The sequence below is a fragment of the Ischnura elegans genome, chromosome X (assembly GCF_921293095.1).
Source record: "Ischnura elegans chromosome X, ioIscEleg1.1, whole genome shotgun sequence".
Taxonomy (NCBI): domain Eukaryota; kingdom Metazoa; phylum Arthropoda; class Insecta; order Odonata; family Coenagrionidae; genus Ischnura; species Ischnura elegans.
Window position 1 is genome coordinate 61,769,847 of NC_060259.1, and position 20,274 is coordinate 61,790,120.

At 41.4% G+C, this 20,274-nt stretch overlaps 1 protein-coding gene across 8 annotated transcripts in view; it reads left to right on the forward strand.

The window, feature by feature from the left end:
• Positions 1-20,274, forward strand: part of LOC124171808 (stress-activated protein kinase JNK) — a 273,438-nt gene that overhangs the window by 110,117 nt on the left and 143,047 nt on the right. The window contains exon 1 of one of the 8 annotated variants that reach the window (XM_046551143.1): positions 5,197-5,280. The exons of 6 other annotated variants lie outside the window; for them this stretch is intronic. The gene's annotated coding sequence lies outside the window, so the exon portion shown is untranslated. Of the gene's footprint in view, positions 1-5,196; positions 5,281-20,274 lie in introns of those variants that run through there. One more of the 8 variants, XM_046551147.1, reaches the window with a different exon arrangement.

The window sequence follows — 20,274 nt, forward strand, 5'->3', positions numbered from 1 at the left end:
CATATGTGTACGCTATTAATACATCCAATTTTCATCTCTACGCCTGAAGTCTTCACCTCTATCATAAGAATTTAATTTCCCTCTTTAAAAAGAATCTATGGTAGTTGGTGTACCTTTTTGGCCGAGGATGTTGAATGCTCTAAGCGACACTCGATCCTTTGTGTGCTATCTATTTTACCCAAATGGATGCATTAGCGACTTAAATACTCATATTTGGTATAGTTTTCGCTCAAGTATTACTATACGCTATTCATCGTATTCTGAGGACATTGAATTGTATTAATGAACTATTTTTCAATTTGTTTAAACTTGAATATAGCATATTTAATTTTAAGAAATTTTATATTTTTGAATTTTTTTAAATATTTTCTTTGATCGTGGGCTCAGATGCGAAATGCCGATGGGATCTCAGGCCTAAATCCGCGAATATCACAGAATAGGATCCGCAAGTCGGCGTCTAAATGTGTTGTCACCCACCGCGCATTTCAATGGGTTTAAAAAAGTCGCCATTTGCGCCGCAGACGGACAAATTGATCCCAGTTTCATGGGGTAATAAGGTATGATTAGCGGTTTTAAACGACATTTATACTCATGATGATGCGATCTGTGTAATTCATAACTTTTCAATGATATTACTCTTCAATTTCAATGATATTATCAAACATTATACTGCAATGTGATGGAAATATGTAGATCGCATTGCACTCATTACCGAGCCGCGGACATTTTTGGAACCCGATTAAAATGCTACCAAAATGGCAACAGAAGTCAGCCTTCTATGGGATGGCATTGGGCCTCCTCTATGCAGTCCCCCTGCCTAAAACTTTGCGGAAACCTTGTCTTATGGCCGTTTTACACGGTACACGGAATTGCGCAATCTGACGTACGTGCGAAGGCGCAATCAAAATTGCGTCATGTAAAGCGGTGAATTGCCAGAACATATGCGAGAATGCGTGGATGCGAGACGGCAAAATAGCCCCTGTTCTAATTTCGTTCATGCATTCGCGCAATTCCACGCTATTTTAGAAATGAAACCTGCGCAATTCCGTGCCTCGTGTAAAACGGCCTTTACAATTAACCTATTCCTTTTGGAATCCGTATGACGGATATGGGTCGTGTGCGGATTGGTGTGCGGCATTATTTCAAGGTCTTGTCCTCACGCCATGTGGTAAATAGTAATCGATGATGCGTCACTACCAATCGGATTCCGTGTCGTCGTCATGTTCGTGGAATAGATTTCCGGTGCGCGAGCGGCCTGCGGTGTTACCGTCAATTCCGCGGGTATTTTTCATTCGCTGATGGCTTTTTTGTCGCGGATCTTCCTCTTTCCCTCCCGGAGACTATCTAAGCTCATGCCGCCGAGTTTAATTTCATGCATGGTTGCCTCTACTTTTTTGTTTACTCGGATTTTACTTAGCTGGAATGATTCTCCGGGAACTATTTTTGCAAGGGCGTCTGACTTCGACGTTTGTCATTGATTCCATTTCTCGTGGTATCCTCAACGATTTGAGGTAATTCAATTATTCACCGAAGATATTTTCGTTTCCCCTCCTAAGTCTCTTTGAAAATGTCATTGTTGTCGTTGGATATGAAAATAGAGTTTTGCTTTGCTATAAGGCGAGGTTCTCATGTATTCATGTGAACGAACTCAGAAAAGCAGAAGCTAGGCATTGCCCCCTTAGGAATGTAAATTTCATGCTTTAACTGTGTACCATAGCTACAGTCAGACATAGTTTTTTTTTAGAATAACCAGTGATTTTTTGGACATTTCCTAAATCAAGTAATGCTGTTTGTGTGAGGGGGTATCATTAAGATTAATTGCCGGAAGAGGCGTTACGATTTATTGGCCTACAAGTTACCGTTAATGAAGCGATATGTATGCGCGGGTATAAAAGGGTGTTTCATAATTGCGCATTTATGTCAATGAACTACCACTAAAAAAGCCCCACTCTAAGTGAAAATGTACATGGGTTTGCTACTGTGAGTTCAAAGATAGCGAAAAGAGCATGGTATGTTGTACTGGAAGAGTAATCTGCATATAGCTTCTCTCGATAAAATATTTGTGATCTTCTTTCCAAAATGGATCGTTTTTAAATCATTATTTGAGTCATAATTTACGTATTAATTCATAATATTCTCTAATTCTTAGAACAAGTTCATATTAAACTCTCACTATTGCACATAAGAATATTTTCAGCGCGATATTTTTATTTATGCGTGATACACGTTATCTTTTCAGTTCCTTTCACACAATGTCTCCTGCTTGTTACGTTTCTTTGGTTTAGCTATGTTTACAACGGGTTTTTAAAAATTTTGTAAAAGTTAAGAATAAAAAAATGTGTGCATTCGATATACCTCGAGCGAGTAATCGACATGGAAAAATCGTAACTTTTCAGTCCAATTGATGGTTAAATAGTGAAAATAGTATGTTGAGATTGTATTTTTCGTCAGAATCCGGTGATTAAATTTAAAAAATGATACTTCATTTATCACTGTAAGAGCAGTATTAACGGAGCATATACGGAATGACAGAAAAAAACCTTTCCGTAATAATATATATGATTGAAATGAGTTTATCCAGGAATATTACTTATTACACCAAACGTAACGGGCAGAACATGGCGTAAAATACAGAGGGAGAGAGAGGCCGTCTAGAGGATACCTGGCAAATTTATCTCCTCTAGATGATGATAAATATTTTTTTAAGGATTGGATAAGGCCGGTGTCAGCGGGAACTTTTGCAAGAATGCATGTATGAAAAAATGGGTGTCGGTGAATGCATGGGTTGGAAAGATAATGTCCCGGATAGTTATGACAGTGAGATAAAATAAAACAAAAACAGGATGAAGCGCGATATATAAAGGGTGAAAAATTGATGCTCTACACGTGGAATCCGAGGTCAACACAGCCGGTTGATTGGGTAAATAACAAATTAGACGGAATCCAAACAACTGATAAGATAGCAATGCGTCGACCACAGCTCAAGAGGGAATGCTGAGATGATAGAAAATAGATTAAATTCTTTCGCATAAAAAGGTGCTGACGGCCAAGTGAATTCGCGTGCCTTTGAATATTAATTGAATTGACGAGTGAAAATTGAGGGAGCGATTGACGAAAACAATTTTTTAACGAACGCAAGAGTTTTGTTTGGGAAGTAATTTGTTGGAGAAGAGCTGTATTTTTTTTTTAATTGTGGACTGCTCTTCAGTGTCCTAAAGATGAACAAATTTTGAATATACGATTTATGAAAGCAAAAGGTTAAGCTATTGTGCTTGTGCAACTTATCCTATCTTCCGATTGTGCTGTCATTCTTTTAAATTTATTCCTATTCGCCATTTCGGCTGAAATGAGATTTGGTGGAAGTTATTAACATTAATTAAAGGAAATATTGCTATATTTTCATAGAATTTGTTAAAATATTGCAATGTTTCATTTAACTATTTCAGTTTCACTAAGTCACGCTGCGCAACGTTGAGTTATTTCCTACTCGTCTCTTTGTTTGAAATATTTTTGTATAGCGAAATCGAATTGGTTGTATTTCATAACCATTATGAGAAAAACTCCCCATTGTGAATCCCCATTCTATCACATTCGATGAATAGTGTTTTATTCTCCGCTGGCATCCAAATCAATGCTTTCATCTACCGCGTCTGACATTTCGCTCCGCGCGCTGCATTGTTATATGTTTTTGGCCGGAATGGGGGAATATATTTTAGCCGTCCCAAGACTGAAGGAGAGTAAACATGTGGGCGAAACGGTGCGTACGCCCGGCCTAATCTCAACTCCTCTCCTCCCGGCATGCGTATATAGTTTGCGGCGGAATCGATGGATTCCGACCCCCCCACACCCCAATCTCCCCCGCGTGGTTCCCCTAAATTGACGGAGCATTGTTTCCCCGAAGTTGGGCCCGTGGACGTAATCGGCGGCGGCCCGCCAATATAGTTTAAACAAAGTTGTGGAGGAGCGGTGGAGGTATGCGGCCGCGCCTCGCCGCCCGCTTCCCCGTCGTTTCATTCATATCTTTGCCGCTGCGCCTCCTCGTTCCGCCCCCACCGAGGCCCCCACACCCGCCCGCTCCTCACGCAATTAGGGGCAAATATGTCGCTGGGGCGTGTGGGGGTGGGGGAGGGGACCGGATGGCCTCAATTTCGCCCGATTTTTCTTCTTTCTCACCTTCCATCTCCTCTTTACCTTTCGTCCTCCTCATATCGTCCTCTCTATCTTTCTCACGTTTTCGCGCGCGGGAAGCATTCTCGCCTCTCCGTTTCGAACGAACCACCACCTCCGTGCAATCGTCTCCCGCCTCCTCCCCCAACCTACCGAAAAAACCGCCCCTTTTGCGCTTTTTCGATTCCCCTCCACTCCCCCTATTTCACCGCCCCCCGCTCTCCCGGCTGTGACGCACGTAGACGCCCCTCTCGTCCCCCCTCCGCCCCCGGCGGCGGCGGCGGCGTTGTGGGGCGGCCGGCCGGGTAGGCGCGCGCGCCGCTCCCCCTACTACCTCCCCCCCGCGTGCGTGTTGAGGGGGAGGGAGGGTTAGTTGGGAGGGGAGGCTGTTGGCGGCGCCACGATCGCCGCGCGGAGAGAAGACACTGCGAGTCCACTGACGGGGTGCGCCGTGGATCGAGTCGCGTGTGTGATATCCGTCGTGAGGGAAAAAGAGCAGGGTGGGAGAGGGCCAAGGAAGAGAGAAGCAAGGTTGAGAGAGCGGTTGTTTTCTGTGTTTTGGCGCACACACGGGATTGCGGGGCACGGCTGATCCGACCAGACCCCCGCCTCCTCTCCCTCCGCCACCCCCGAGTGAGCAAGTCCATGTGAGTGTTTTGGCCCATCGCGGTGCGCGCCCTCAACCGCGCCTCTGCTTCCCGCCGCCTCCTCTACCCGTGTGTTGAGTCTTTTGTGTGCCTGTGAGAATATTTTGTGTGTGCCACCACCGAGTGATCCGCTTCCCTCCGCATCCGTCCCCAGTCTCTCGTCCTCGTCGCTCTCGAAACAAAAGAAAGAAACACTCCGCGCAACAGCAAACGTCCAGTCCGTCCGTGCGGGTCTCCTGCCGCACACGCGCTCGTGAAAAGGCACTCTTAAGACGCCCCACTTGTCTGCACGCGTGTCTCTCTCCGTTTGTGTGTTTGGCACCGTTTGCCGGCGTCTCTGCACCGCCCCCGAAGCAGCAGCAACCGCCGCCGGGCCGCCGCCTCCGACGCCGCCGCCGCCGCGCGCTCCGCTGTCAATCTCCGTAGGCTCTCACGGGCGATCCTCCGCCTCTCCGGTCGCCCCCAGGTACGTAAGCCACCCCCCCACCGCCCCCAACGCCACCGCGGTGCAGGGGTCGTCGCCCCACGCGGCACCCCCTGACACCCTCCCTCTCCCTCCCCCTGCATCCTCCGTGTTTCCCTCATTAGCCCGTCCTCTTCCTCCTCTTTTCCCTCTCTTTGCACGCTCACTTTCGTCCGGCCCTGTCACGAGTCCCACCCCCGATACATCGATCCCCCCGCCTCCAACGCCCCCCCCCCCTACAACCCCCACCCCCCGATCGATTACCCGTACGGCCGCCCTCGAGTTGCTCCGTCCACCGACGTCGTCTACTACCATCACCAACCACCCTGCCGCACGTCATCGTCAATGCGTTTCGAAGCTGGCCTTGGGCGCCTCAGAGCGGGAGGTTGGTCCTTGAGGTGGTGCGGAAGGTTTGGAGCCGGCTACCGGCTTTGTAAAAGATGGCAAGGGGTTGTAGCTTTGTATCCTATCCGACGGACGGAGTACAATCCTTCAGCGTCCTTCTCAAGGCACCCTAGTAGGAATCATGTTGAGGTCGAGTAATATTCTTCATGTTGAGTTCGACTCGTATTCTTCGCCTCTGGGGTCTGAACCTGTTTCATCTTCGTTTTACGGGGGAGAGATTTTCGGGAAGAAATTGCCAGAAATGTGAGGTTGAGTAGAAGGCTTGGAGCCGGCTACCGGCTTTGCAAAAGTTGGCAAGGGGTTGTAGCTCTGCATCCTATTCTACAGACGGAGTACATTCCTGTAGCGTCCAGAAGGTACCCAAGAAGGAATCGTGTTGAGTTCGAGTGTTATTCTTTTTATTGAATTCGATTAGTATACTTCATATCGAGTTCGAGTGGTATTCTTCATATTGAGTTCGAGTAGTATTCTTCATATTGAGTACGAGTAGTATTCTTCATATTGAGTACGAGTAGTATTCTTCACCGCTGGGGTTTGAACCATTCATCTCCGTATTGCGGGGGAGAGATTACCGGGAAGAATTTGCCAGAAATGCGAGCGTTGTGGAAGTAGGTGGTGAAGAGGGGGGAGATTCTACGGCGAGTTCAGTTTGCGTCACTAGTATTTTTTTGTTCCTGGGTTCTCTGCGTAAGTTTCCTGGAAAGGCCGGAATAACTCATTTAAAAGTTTTCAGGATTTGTGCTCTTGTCCTCCCGCATGGTAAGCCGGTACTCCTCTCAACCTATCAACAAATCCGTCTATTTTGTGGGAACGTTTCGAGTATGATGTGTGTTGATGAATTGGCGTCTTGGATTTGGTGGTGAAAAGGGAAAGATATTTCACGTAGTGGCCGATTTACCTTCTCTGAAAACTTTCCGGGTCTCGATCCTGGGTCCGACCGCGTGGTCAGCCGGCGCCCTGTACCGCGGCGCTACAATTCCAGCCCCCTTTTTGCCTCCAAGGCGCCTCTCTGCCCCCGACGGACGTCTCTGCCGCCTCCGCATCTCCTGGCCCATCGCTCATTTTCGCCTCCTCGTGTATCTCCGTCCCGCGTGCCATGGCTGCCGCCGCCGCCGCCCCCGGTCGATATTCCGCCTCTCGCCCCCGCGGCCCACTTCCTTCGGCCGCGCTCTCCGCCTCCTCTCTGCCTTCATCTTTTCTTTCGTCCCCCCCTTTTTTTCACCGGCATGTCCCCCTTGCCCTGTTGAAATGGAAGCAATTTAACTTACGCAAATATGCGGTGGTGCCTATCGACAATATCGCCCTCCTTTTGTTTTAGACGTGGTCTTTAAATTATCATTCGCTCGTTTAATGATCTCACTGCACTGTCTTGCACTAGTTAACGGAACTTGGGTGTCGTCATAGAAATTTAGTGTAACTCGTCAACCTATATTGTTATCGAATTATTTGTAATTAAATCTTGAAGGAAAATGGAGAAGAACAGTATTAGGCTCTCTTGTTTCTTGGAGTTAAGCTGGGAAGTTGTAGGTGCCGAATGGAATGTCTAATTCATGGAATAGATCTTCTATATGTGACTGTAAAACATCTTGTATGGCGACAAGAGCAGTGAAACGAATCATCGTCTCGGAAAACTGCTCCAGATGAAATTAATAAAAATGTTTGACGTATGTTTGCAGTGGAAATAAGAAGACGATTCGATTTTGGATTCGTTATTGCAATAGAAAGGAAATTGATGTGTCCCCCTAGTGTACCCAGCGCTACAGTGGGAAACCTCAATCAAATTTCGAATAAACTTTTGCTGGATCAAAATTTGGTTGTGTGGTCGTTCCCATATCCCCATCCGAACGCGTGCTCGTCCCTCGTCTCTATCCTCCTCTCGCACGCCAATTCGTATCCCACCGCGGTCCAAATTTCTGTCGATCCTGGATAGTGTAGCGGTCTGAGTAGTGGCCTGGAAAGTTGACGAACTGCTGATATTAAACTTTATGGATCCTGGATAGCGTAATGGTCTGTACAATGAAGTGTGATGGACCGCGGTTCGATTCCCGGTCCAGGTGATTTTTTGGTCGGCCACGCTAGCGCCTACTGAGCGGATTAATGGGTAAAATCATCTTACTAGAGCTTGGATGTTTTTATGTGTTGCATGTTAGTGTAGACCATGTGTAAAATACGCTCGCCAATAAAGTTGACGTTATTATTGATACACGCGTGTGTAAGCGTGGCGTGCTTCGAGTCGGCGGCCGTCCGTTGCCACTCGGTTGTTCGCCCTTGCGAGGCTTGCTCGCACGTTGTTGTGTTCGTGGGGGGGATGTTGTTGTCATCGTGTTTCCAACACGGCCGCCAGATCCCGAAAAGACAAGATGTTGGTTCGGGATGTGACCGCCGGTTCGCGCGCCACAGCCGTGAGAGCCTCCTAGCCTCTCTCTTTCTCCTTCTCTCTCTCTCTCCACCTCCTCCTCCACCCAACACGTTTCCCTTCCCGTCTTATGCGCCCCGCGTCCTTCTTTTTTTCCTCCCGTGGTGCGTGTGTGGGTCCCTCTCTATCGCTCTGCCGTGCCGCTCCTCTGCCTCCTTCACTTCTTTGCTGGCTTTCAAAACGAGCCGTGGCCGACACTATCGATCCGCCGCCCTCTCTACTCCCTTCGCCTTCTCCCGCCCCCAACCTACCGCCGCCCCCTCCCTCCAGCTCTCGCTCGCCCCCGACCGGAACCCTCCCTGCCCCCTCTCGTCGGAGCTTCCGAATGCTGCATTCCCCCCGTTGGCCCCCGCTCCCTCGCACCCTCGCTCGCGAAACTTTTTGTCGGTCTCAATATTACTCGATGGAAGTAAGGAGTTTTGTTTTTTTCGAGTTTCGTATTGTAATTAAGGTAGGAAGGGAATAGATGAAGTACTTGCCCTTACAAGAGAGAGTTTAACTGTGGCCGCTACTAATTTTTTATTCGATATCTTTTTTGTTATATTTGCTACTATTTTGTGGACTGAATAATTCAGACATTAGTTTAGAACTTGAAATTATAATTAATCTAGGACCGTAAAGTATGGTAGGACGGTGCTGTTTGTGGAAGTAACTGCACTTTCCTTAAAAGTTTTTTGTGTCACTATTCCGCTCTGAAGTGCTTGCCCCTGCAAGGGATGGTTTAATTGTGGTCTCTGTTCATTTTTATTATTCGATATATTTTTTGTTATGTTTTCTGCTATTTTATCCGCTAAATAAGTAAGATATTAGTTTAGAGCTTGATGTTATAGTTAAGCTAGGACTGGGATGTTAGGTGCTGTTTGTGGAAGTAGCTGCACCTTTAGTAAAAGTTTTTATTTCTATGTAAAGTACTTGCCTTTTTAAAAGATGGTTTAGTTTTGGTCGCTATTAATTTTTATTCGATATTTTTTCTTATCTTTTCTACTATTTTTATTGACTACATAAGTAAGATATTAATGTACAACTTGAAATTATAATTAATCTGGGACCTGAAAGTTCAGTGCTGATTGTAGAAGTAACTGCTCCTTTCGTAAAAAAATTACAGTCTCACTATTTCCCTGTGGGAGTAAGGAGGAGGAGGTGGTTCATACTTCTAGTTTCGTATTTCAATCAAGGTAGGACGCGGTGACGTGAAGTTTTTCTCCCATAAGGAATACTTCATCGCGGTCGCTATTTATGAAAGCTATTAGTCGGTATTTACTATCGCCCCTGCTTATATTAACTAAATCCACGACAGGGAGTATATTGCTTTAAATTTCAAATTATAATTTAATGGGGACCTAAATAAGGGTGCATTAAGGGTTATGGGCACGTGTTTCTACCATGGATGAATTGGTTTTGCTTACCGGTCATGTATGATGATGTGTTGAATAATTGAGCTTCTTTTGTTAATTTAAAATGGACGGAAACGTGTTGAGTAATTTGGTAAACAGTCATGTCCTCTCATAATGACTAATATTTCGGTATTATTTTTCACGATGGAAATGTGACGGAGCTATTGTTTCAAATATTTTGTTTTTATTAATGCTGCTCTGTCAGTGTGTCTCTGTGCGTTCCCCTCAAGTAATAGATTAATTGTGGTAACTAAGAATCGTAGTTTTAGATATTTTCTGTAAATGCTTCCAATGCCTCCTGGATCGAATAAAGGAAGAATATTGTTTCGAGTTTGTTGTTATAATTTCACTTAGGCCAAAAATGTAGTGATTTCAGTGGAGAACGTACGAATTCTTTAAACTGATACTTCATTTGTAGCCAATTTTATCTATCGCTTTCTGTTCTCGGTTATAATGTGCCGACATCTAATTATGATTGAGCGGAAACAAAGAGTTTCTTTTTATAAATAAGTCTCTCTTAATGAAAATATTTGTCAGTTTCAAAATCACTCGATATGATGATGAGTTTTGTATTTTGAGTTTTACCTTGTAATTAAGGTTCGACAGGAAGATATCATTATCCCAATGGAAGTAAAGAAAAAAATTGTATCCGGTTTGATACTATCGATTTAGTTCCGAAATTTATGGTGTATATGTGGATAATTACGTGCCCTGCTACGGATGAGTTGCTAGTGTTCACCAATTATTTCTCTCGATATTTTACCTTGTTGAAATTTACATAATAATTTAAATGGGACGGTACATGGTCATGCATTTTGGTGAAGTTTCCTCCTCATTGTGAAAACTTTTGTTGATCCCGTAATTGATGGATGGAAATGAATAGCAGCCTTTTTGTTTCGAGTTTGATATTGTAACGAAGTTGGTACCAAAATTAATTGAATACCTGCCCCTACTAGGATTGCTTTCGTTATGGTCACCATGCCCCAAATTGCTCGATAATATAAGTAGGCAAGGATTAGATTGTGTCTGCTACCTCGAGGAATGTTTCCATTACGGTCTCCGTATGTTATCTTACTGGATATTTTCTAATTTATTATCACAGTAATAATAAGGAGAAGTCTTTTATTTGGATTTTTAAATTACAATTAAGTTAGCATCGGAATTGATTAAGCGTAGTCCCCCCTGCCAGAAAGAGGTTTGGTTTTGGTCACTACGCGTTTATTACTATAAATTTTCTCTGTTACTTTTCTTAGAAATGTTATAAAACGATACTACTCACGATTTGCCTGGCGTGATTTGTTCGAACGTTCATTTCGGGGAGTGATTTTGTGACCTAAATAAAATATATTGGTGTCAAATATATTTTATAATGATAATAAATTTGTTTCCAGGATGATGTCATTGTTAAGCTACGACCGTAGTGTGATATAGTTAAGTTTAGGAAATAAATACGTGAACATGAAGAGTTTGGTTTGGTTGTGGTCTCCATGATCAATATATCTCGACGTTTTACCGCTAAAGTTCAATATGATAATTTGGAATGGAAGGAAATAGATATTGATTGCTGGTGAATTGGTAACAGCCCTTACCTACCATTCACAATTTTTTGTAATGCAAGTGAAGGGGAATATCGTTTCGATTTATTTCTACATTCGTAATAGGTGGTTCGAACGCTATATTGCTCAATGGAAGTGAAGAAGTCGTTTTTCTTTCTGTTTTTTTTTCTCTTATACCGTTTCTGTCGCGGCAAGAGTGGCGGAGCATTGATTTTAAGATTACGTTTTAGTCGATGGAGGTTGTCTTATAGAAGTTTATTTAGGCACCTTTATTCGTTAGGGTACTATAGGCAGGCATGTAGCTTACTTCATTCACGCTCGGGTGCGATTTGCTTTTTTGGAGCGATGCGATGAAATTATTTCATATAGTAGTAATTTCTTCCTGGTACATCATTCATGTTGAATATTTCACTTCCCTCATCTATGCTCTTCCATCAGATTTTAGTCATGGGTGGTCTTTTTAAAGTTTTGATGCTACAGATATCTACTCTGAAGAGGCAAGCTATTATAGTATGCAAAATCAGAAGATTGTAGTTATAGGGAGTGGCAATTATGCTTAATGGATGGATTGAGTGTAGTTTTCCTTCAAAGTTTTGCGTGTAAATTTCCATTTTTAATGTTAAATCACGGCGAAAATATGCGTTTGACTGTATTTTCCGATGAATATATGCTGAAGGATGTGAGCTCGATAGGGAAATGTGGTTGATTTATTCGGGATTCTATAATGGTAAAAAATAATGCTTGGAAAATAAAATGTTGTATAACCACCCTTGTCATTATTTTGGTGAATTTACATATCTTAGGGGATAGGAGACTGGGTTCCGGAACCTTTACTGTTGAAATCGAAATAATCTGAAGTAGTATGTTATATTTTGGTCATATTCCCTTTTATTATAATTTGGTGCGTATTCGTGACTTGTACATCAAGATTACTAATCATTCACCTGGCTACGCACTTCATGCCCTATCATTTCATTTTATTTCAATGGGAGTTAGTTCCCTAGTGATTATATTTCATGAACGTTGATATACTTTTTTGATTGCCAGGCTATGCACTTACCCCGGTTTTTTATGCTTTTCTCTTCATTTGTTTTTTATTTAATCTTTGACCGTTGTTATCATGTACCTACAATCTCCAGAATGTAATGTATAATAAGATTTTCTTACATTTAACTATCTTATTGCTGCCCTATTTTGTCAATACATTAAGGTAGTTGCACACCAAGGGGAAATGGACCATAATAATATTTATTGGCCTTGCCGGGATTCTAACCCGGATCTCTATTGCCGGTCAGGCATGGCATGGTGGTATGACTGGGCGCATACATGACTGGTAATTTGGAAATCCGGGTTCGAATCACGGCGAAGACAAAAGGTTTATTTCAGCACTTATTTCACCCTCGTTGTAAATTTGCACCCGTGACTGCGTAGTAAGTTATTTTTATGTGAAATGCTGTTTTGTAGGTGGCAATAGAGTAAGGAAATGCAGTAAGCGAGCTGGTGAATTGCTTTTTTTTTAGTCCTTTAAGAGAGTATTTAGTTTATACTGCGATTTTCTTGATGGATTCCCGGGGCCAATTTAATTTGAATTCTAATTTAGCTTATCGGAGAATTTTAAATTGGTTTCTCTCGAGGTGCCTTCGTAAGTATTCTTTTCCTCTCTTATTTCTGCGTATATTTCTTTCCGCGCGCATTCTTTTTATGCCCTTTAACGTTCTTAAAGCTCAAGTAGCGAGTGTCAGCAGTTGAATACGTTCGCAGTCAACAGCGCACGCACGCCGCAAAACCAACCGTGATGAAAATCCATCTTGCGACCGTCTTTGCTATATTTTTTCTCTCTGCGTGATTCTCTGGTCTCTTATCAATAAGAGAACTTTTTCAAGCCTCACTCGCCATCCCATAAGAGTAAATATAGCCTCGCATGTAATCTTGGCATGACATTTCCCCGAGAGCAATGGAATATTTAAGGAAAGGCGAGTTGGTTGATTGATTTTTGTGGTGAGCATTTGCTGGAATGCCACGATCTCGACGTTCGCCGTCGTAATCAGTTCAATACATCATTTATAAGAGTTGCCCAAGTGTCTACGGTCGATTCTTCTTCATGAAGTCGAAGTATAGAGATTGGATCTGTAGGCTTGTTTCTCAAATGTGGAAATACTGTAAAGGTTGATTGCGAGTTATCCTCGAGAGATACTGTTGTTCTTTAGTGGGCCAGTAATGATTGCATCTGTATTTTTGCTCCTGAAGGCTCGCCTATCTTCCCCAGTTTATATAATCGCCCATTTTTGATAAACCCGATAATAAATTTTAAATTGACCTCATTTATTTTTCTAGCGTGATTTCTATTCTAAATTTGATTTGAGTGGTCTGTGTTGGGACCCAATGTAGAAGATTTAGTGAGATAGTGTTTACAGATTGGCAATTTATTGTATGCTATGATGGTATTTATTTAGTGATTAGTTTGTCAGTGACAGGTACTGGGCTCCGTCTAGGTTCCAGCCCGTAAGGAGATTTGTAGTGTAGAAAGTCGGTGAATTCAAGCAAGTCTTTTCTTTGAATTTTATTGTGCACGTTTTGTATAGGATCGTTGTGTTCGTTCGAATGTCTTGCAGCCATTATATCATCCCAGACATTTACGTGCGTGTTATTGGATCAGTGTATGTCTGTCAACGGTTGTGAAGCGGTGGTTGTATTTTGTTAGGTTTTAACGCCCATTCTGGTGACATATTCGCCTTGAGAAAGTCGGCTCACTTTCTCGATATGTCACTTTCTTATAGTTTTGTTGCTAAATTGTCCATGTTGAAAAAATAGTGATTTTTATACTACCGGTGAATATTTAAGGAGACGAACGTCTGCGCTGTTGATGTGTGTGGACTGGTAAAGATATTTTGGTGTCATAGTTGAGGGCTTTGTGAAATTAGAACTATTGTTCGAAAGTATTTAATTGTTAATTCTACACCACATATCATATTGAAGAAATTTTTATCTTCTCCTTGAAAAAATGATCATTTTACCTAATGTGCGCCATTGAATTAAGAAAGTAACCAACTTTAGTGAACCAAGTAACATGCTCACGAACTGCTAACAAACAGTATTGTTATTAATATTAACTAAGTGGTATAATTTGTTCACCTTCCACATGAAATACGCGGTAAAGTCTTTTGGTTTGAACTCGAATAAGCTGTGAAGAGATGACAATGATATGCTCTCTAATGTTAGCTTAGTTTATCCCTAAAGAAAAGCCGTTAATGATCGTTTAACTTTTCGAGTTATTTTTTGACAAACATTCAAATAGGCTGCTTTTTTAGTAAATATAAAGCCAAGAAATCAGCGGAATCAAAATCAAACGTAACTGAAGAATATGGTGCTAATTTTAGTGTTAACAATTACGTATGACTACTTAATTATTGAGATTTGCTTCCATACTTGTTCTCTTCTGTACCAGCTTTGTCTTTAATTTTTGTAAGGTGTATCGCAACGTATTGATGTGCTTGGTTTAACCAAATTTAATGCCAATCTTCCTGATATTACTGGCAAATCCCAGCGGAAGACGGCAGAAATGGTTTTCTCTTAGTTCATTTTACTTAATCTCTTTCGTTTTCTAGTTCCATAATGCGATGCTGTAGAACATTGTGAAGCGTCGCTTGTTTAAACTATCGTCTTGGAATAAAAATGTCAATGATTACTTTGTGGAATTGTGTTCCACGCCTATTCCAATGAACGAGGAGGTAATACTTCAAATCAATCCGCATCCTAACATTTTCATATCCATTTTGATTGGTGATCGAGATTGAATATAGTCAACAGATTTTTTTCTCTTTTGTCTTCAATGTCACCCTCTCCCGAATTTTAGTTAACACGGACATATGGTGGCATTAATTTCATAATGTTTCAAGATGGTATTTTCCGCAAAAATAAGCATTGATTCCTGTATTCGAATGCAAAATGTTATCTATCACGTAGTTAGATGACGAGAGTGTAATGTAAGCAGCAGCTAATTAAATTGTTACTTACAGTACTATTATTGATACCTTAGGGAAATTAAATGAGTGATGTGCTTGATTTAATCAAATGTAGTATGTCTTTTTTCAAATGTAATATTTGAGATTTGATCGAGCCTGTAGAGTATAGCTCCTATCTAATTGTCAAGTTATTTACTGTTGTCGTTAAGTTGAATTTTTGAGTTTCTTCGCCAGTATAAATCAAGGTGTCCGGAGACCGATGAAACCGGGAGAATCGGGAATTACGCGTGCACGAATTTTTGTTCCAACTTGGAATTTCAAAATATTTTATTTCAAATTTATTTCACATAAAATTTTACCAGTTCAACACCCATTTTATTTCAATTATAACGAATATCTTGAGGTGCCAAATGTGACATTCATGAATTAAGTGTAAAATCTCATTTACTCTGCAGAAATCTTTAAGTTAGGAACGTAAAATAATACATAAATATTATATTATTTACAAATATTGAAGTAATTTTGGGTGTTTTACAATTCTTATCTATCGCAGTAGTCACGTAAGATTAACCTTGAATTTTGTTTAATTTCCCGGGATAACCTGGAATTATGCTAATCACCCTGTTAATCTTCACTTGTGGCCTTAAATGTCACCTCGTTTTGGTTCTTATATACTGGAGCCCTCTAATGACACGTGCTTGGCGATCACGACCTCATTTTCCGCGTTGCTGAACATTTATTCCCCCGTCCGGATGTATCATCTAACTTATCTCTTCGGCCGAATTTCTTGGAAAATGGGGTGATTCAGCGCCGCTTGAAGTAACCGGTATCAAGCGTGTCACTGTATCCAATCGTGGGTGTCCAGTGACCGGGAAAATCGGAAATTTTACGTGAACTTTTAGTCACTGGAATTATTCATGAATTTTTGCTCCAATCTGGAGTTTCAAAATCTTTTATTTCAAATTCATTTAACATAAAATGTTGCCAGTTAACACCCATTTTCTGGCCTAAAATGCGTTTGTCGTAATTTTAGGTGCAGCAGCTTAGCAGATTTTTTCAGCCGCTTCGAAGCGTTGAGTACGTGGGAAGGTGAATACAAGACAACAGAATCGAAATGTCTTGGACTCTTGACTCGAGTGAGATTCAAAACCACAGAGAATAGAATGCCAGGTGACGTCACCATGAGGTCGATGCAGCTGCTTGGCTTGCATTGAATATTTTTAAATATTATATACAATGTGTGTTAACTAACCTATTCCTTGTCCTTTTAACTGCATAAATATTAGTTAAAAGCATTTAAGTAATTTTGAGCGTTTTAAATTCTTTTTTAATGCAGTAATCACGTAAGATAAACGAGGAATTTTACAAAATTTACTTGGAAAACCGGGAATTATGCATGAACTCATCCGCATTGATTGACTAGACAACCAAATTAGTGTCTTCAAATCCTCTTTCATCTATCACTTTCGTAATCGTGCTTATTCTACTAAACTTTTTAGCATCAGTTTTACATTTATCGTCGCAAAATTGTGCTCTGCATACAGGAGAATATAATTCTGCTATGCTTTTCTCAAGCTTTGCCGTAAGCCCTCTAATTTCAGCGATAAACCTCCCATTGTTTAATGTTACTTTACCACATTGGATTGGACAAATTCAAATTATATAGGCAACTGTTAACTAACCTATTCCTTGTCCTATTGAATACATAAATGTAATATTAGTTAAAAGTATTGAAGAAATTTAGAACGTTTTAAAATTCCTATCTATCGCAGTAATCACCTAAGATAAGTCTGGAATTTTGTAAAATTTCCCAGGGGAACCAGGAATCATGCATGAATTTTTCTACTTTGATTGTCTGGACACCCATGATTCGAAAATTGGAGAATTCGGCGCGAAGATCGAAGGCTCTTTAATTAGGTGGCTGTTATCGCGGCAGCTCCACGTTGGCGCTTGTGTTTCGCGGTGCTTTGTGTAGCCTTATGTTTCGTAGCGGTCATCATTGGGAGAGACCTGGAAGGGACGCCTCTCTTTCCCTGTATCACTGGGATCAGCGGTCCGCTCCACGCCTGTCCATTGTGCCTTTGACGTGTGTGCAGAGCTCTTTTTGTTCGCATTGTGGATCGTCACGCGTTCCCCCGCCTCGTTATCTGCACAGGAAACTATTCAGCTCAAATTCCATTGATTTGCCGCGTATTTTTTTTCCCTTCGTTTTGTTGTCTTTGTACCGGTCTCATTCGTTTCTCTTTTGATTCTCGTTACAAGCCGACACATTCGGATCAAATGAGATCTTTTTTTTATTTAGCCAATTTTATCTTTGGCAAGCAGAAGAGTCATTCTTATCACCGCGAAAACGTGCGTGCTATTACCGCGGAAGCTGAATGGGTGGCTTCCCGGCGTCATTTTTCCTTAGTTGTTTTTTTTATTTTCCTGGTTCCAGGTTGTTGATATTTGTATTTAATGTTATCCAGTATTACTGTTCGAAGAGTTGAATGTGTTTGTTGTTTTTCGATGCGGGAGTAATCTCGGTCACTTCCGCACGAGGTTAACTTTGGTCCTCGGTCCTTACGGTTATTGCATTTTGGTTCGCAAGCCAAATAATCCAGTATCCATTCCGCTGAAAAATATTAAGTTTAATTTTTTTCACTTTCGAAGCATGACTTCACATTAATACCCCGTTTTTCTGTGATTTCTTTGGAATTTAAAAATTTTCGCTCTTATTGACCGCGAAAAAAAGTCATTAATTTCACTAACGTCATGGCTTGTTTGGGATAAAATTTTACCTTATTTAGCGAATTGTCGTAGTCCCATGTCTCATTCTTTCCCATATTTAATGTTTTACCGCGTGAAATTATGCTGAAATAACCCGCATGTTATTTATGACGTGAAGTGTAAATCAGCAAAATACCTCGCTCGGAATACCTTGAATTCCAGCGATGTCAGCGCTTAATTAAAAACTGGAACCTAGAGTCGAATCTAGGAGCCGAATCGGTACCAGATCCATCCAAATTCTAAACATTTAGTGATGATCATTGTATACTTACGCTGTTTTATATTAAAAGGGCATGGAAGTGCTTGGCCAAATTTTAACGCATTGGTTTTGACGTATTGTATTAATCAAATAATGTACCCAAGAGTGCCCTTATAGTTATTCTAATGACCACGGTATGTTGATACTTTTTTTTCCGTAGTTTAGCATTCTTTGTTCTTGAGTTTATTTTTACGCAGCAACTCTCTTTTCTGGGTTATAATTGATTGGGGAGTTGAAAGTATTCCGCATTATCCGTATGAGTGAGGTTTTCCTCACTTGTTGGTCACAATGGTATGTAACTATAAGAAGTTATACTGCAGCATCCAGGATTTTTTCTCATTTAGTGTTTGGAAAGTAAATGAGGGTGTACTTGAAGTGAATAATTCAATGGTTATATTTTGAAACAGTCCTTTTCAAGCTCTACAAGCTCTATGAGCCGAGTATAGCATCTTTTTCAAGGAAGCAACGGCATGTGACTTTTCATGTAGCATTAATTTGCTAATCAATCGAAGAGTAGTATAGTATTGCGTGCATGTGGTATTTTTACCATGATTCTTTAGCTATCTTCTAATTTTCCCACATATTCTAGATGCTATTAATGTTTTTCCTTTGACGAGGCCATCGGCTGGAGAACATGAGGAAAATTTTAGCTTTTAAATCTCTAGAAATATAAATCTTGGGAAGCCGACGTATTTATCGTCAATCGCTGGATTTAACTATAGGAGAAAATTTTCGAATTTTCATGAAAACGACGTATTTTTCGCATTCCTCGTATCTCAATGAAGCCTTCTTTAGCACTCGGTGCAGTTCGGGAGATCCTAGTTCGAGTCCTTGTTTAGGCGAATGGTCATTCCCAACTTCATGAATTAGTTTTGGTGTAGTCTTCAGTTTTACGGAAAGTATATGATTCGGATTTAAGGCGATCTCGTTTTTGGCAGCACCAGTTATGGGAGGGAGGTAAAATGGCCCGCCCTTAGCCTTGTGGGAAGAACGTGGGGCGAATCGATCGAATCGCTTCAAATTCAAAGCGTTGCACCACCAGGTAGCCATCGGTGACGGTCAACACGAGGCTTATCGCTTGTCGTGGCTCCAATCGTAGAGAAGCTCCGCGTGCTAAACGGAAAGAGAGCAGAGCAATATTCCGCATAAAGGATGTAAATCAATGATTTAGCCGCATTGGAGCATGAGGCTTGGAGTTCAAACGTTACAGGTTTTCGTATGGGAAGGTTATACGCTGTTGAATAAAATTGTAATTTCTGGTCACTTTTTGATAGTTATTTTTTTACGGCGTGAGCCACTTTACTCCGATCTATTTTATCTGTGTTGATGTGGATACCCAATAGAATTTTCTCGTATGGATCTGAAACTATTAGTAGACTTCAGTACTTATCAAAGTAGCCTTTTATCATGACTCGGTTATTTTCTAGCATATATTTATAAATTTTATTCCATACAATTTTACGTAGAATTCATTATTTGCCCGTAATATTCTGGAGAATTCTTCTATCTTTGTAGTTCAAGGGGACGTAATGGTTGCTCGTGGATGACTCGGGGGAAAAATCTGAGATCTTATTGGATGGAGTCTCATTACATCCATAATTACACAAATTTATAATCGTTTCGCTTTATAAATCTGCGACCTCGATTGATCATTATTCCCAGAAAGCCACGGGATAACTGAAATGAAGTGGATTCAAAATATATATCCAGAAATCATCGTTCTGTTGGTCACTTTGGTTGGGTGCCTCCAAACCGAGAAAACAGAAAATGAGGAGAAGAGAGGGAAATGTCTTGGGTCTCTGAATCTTTTTTTAAAATGTGGGAAATGATATAAACTCGTAAGTGCCGTTTACCGTGTGGCACAGTGTGCCGTTGGTGCTTTTCTCCTTCGTACCGTCGTTCTCCTTGCCTTGTACGACGAGGAAGAGATGAATATTGGTATATTAGCCCCTTTACCACACATTTTGTTCGAATAAAGGGGAAATTGGTGCCGTACGTATTTAAATCCCGTGTAGCGAACTTCAGCTCCCAACCACTATGCCCCTTTAAAGGTAGACAAATTCGGAATACTTGTTTATGCCTATTATACCTTCCCGTGAGGTTTTCCCTCATCGGAAGAAGACATAATTGGTGTCATATCATAGCTGAAATACTTTTGAATCATCATATGAGTGGATATTTCATCAAACCAAGCACCAAATGGCAAAAGGATGATTTTCGTCAGGATAAGTGCTAT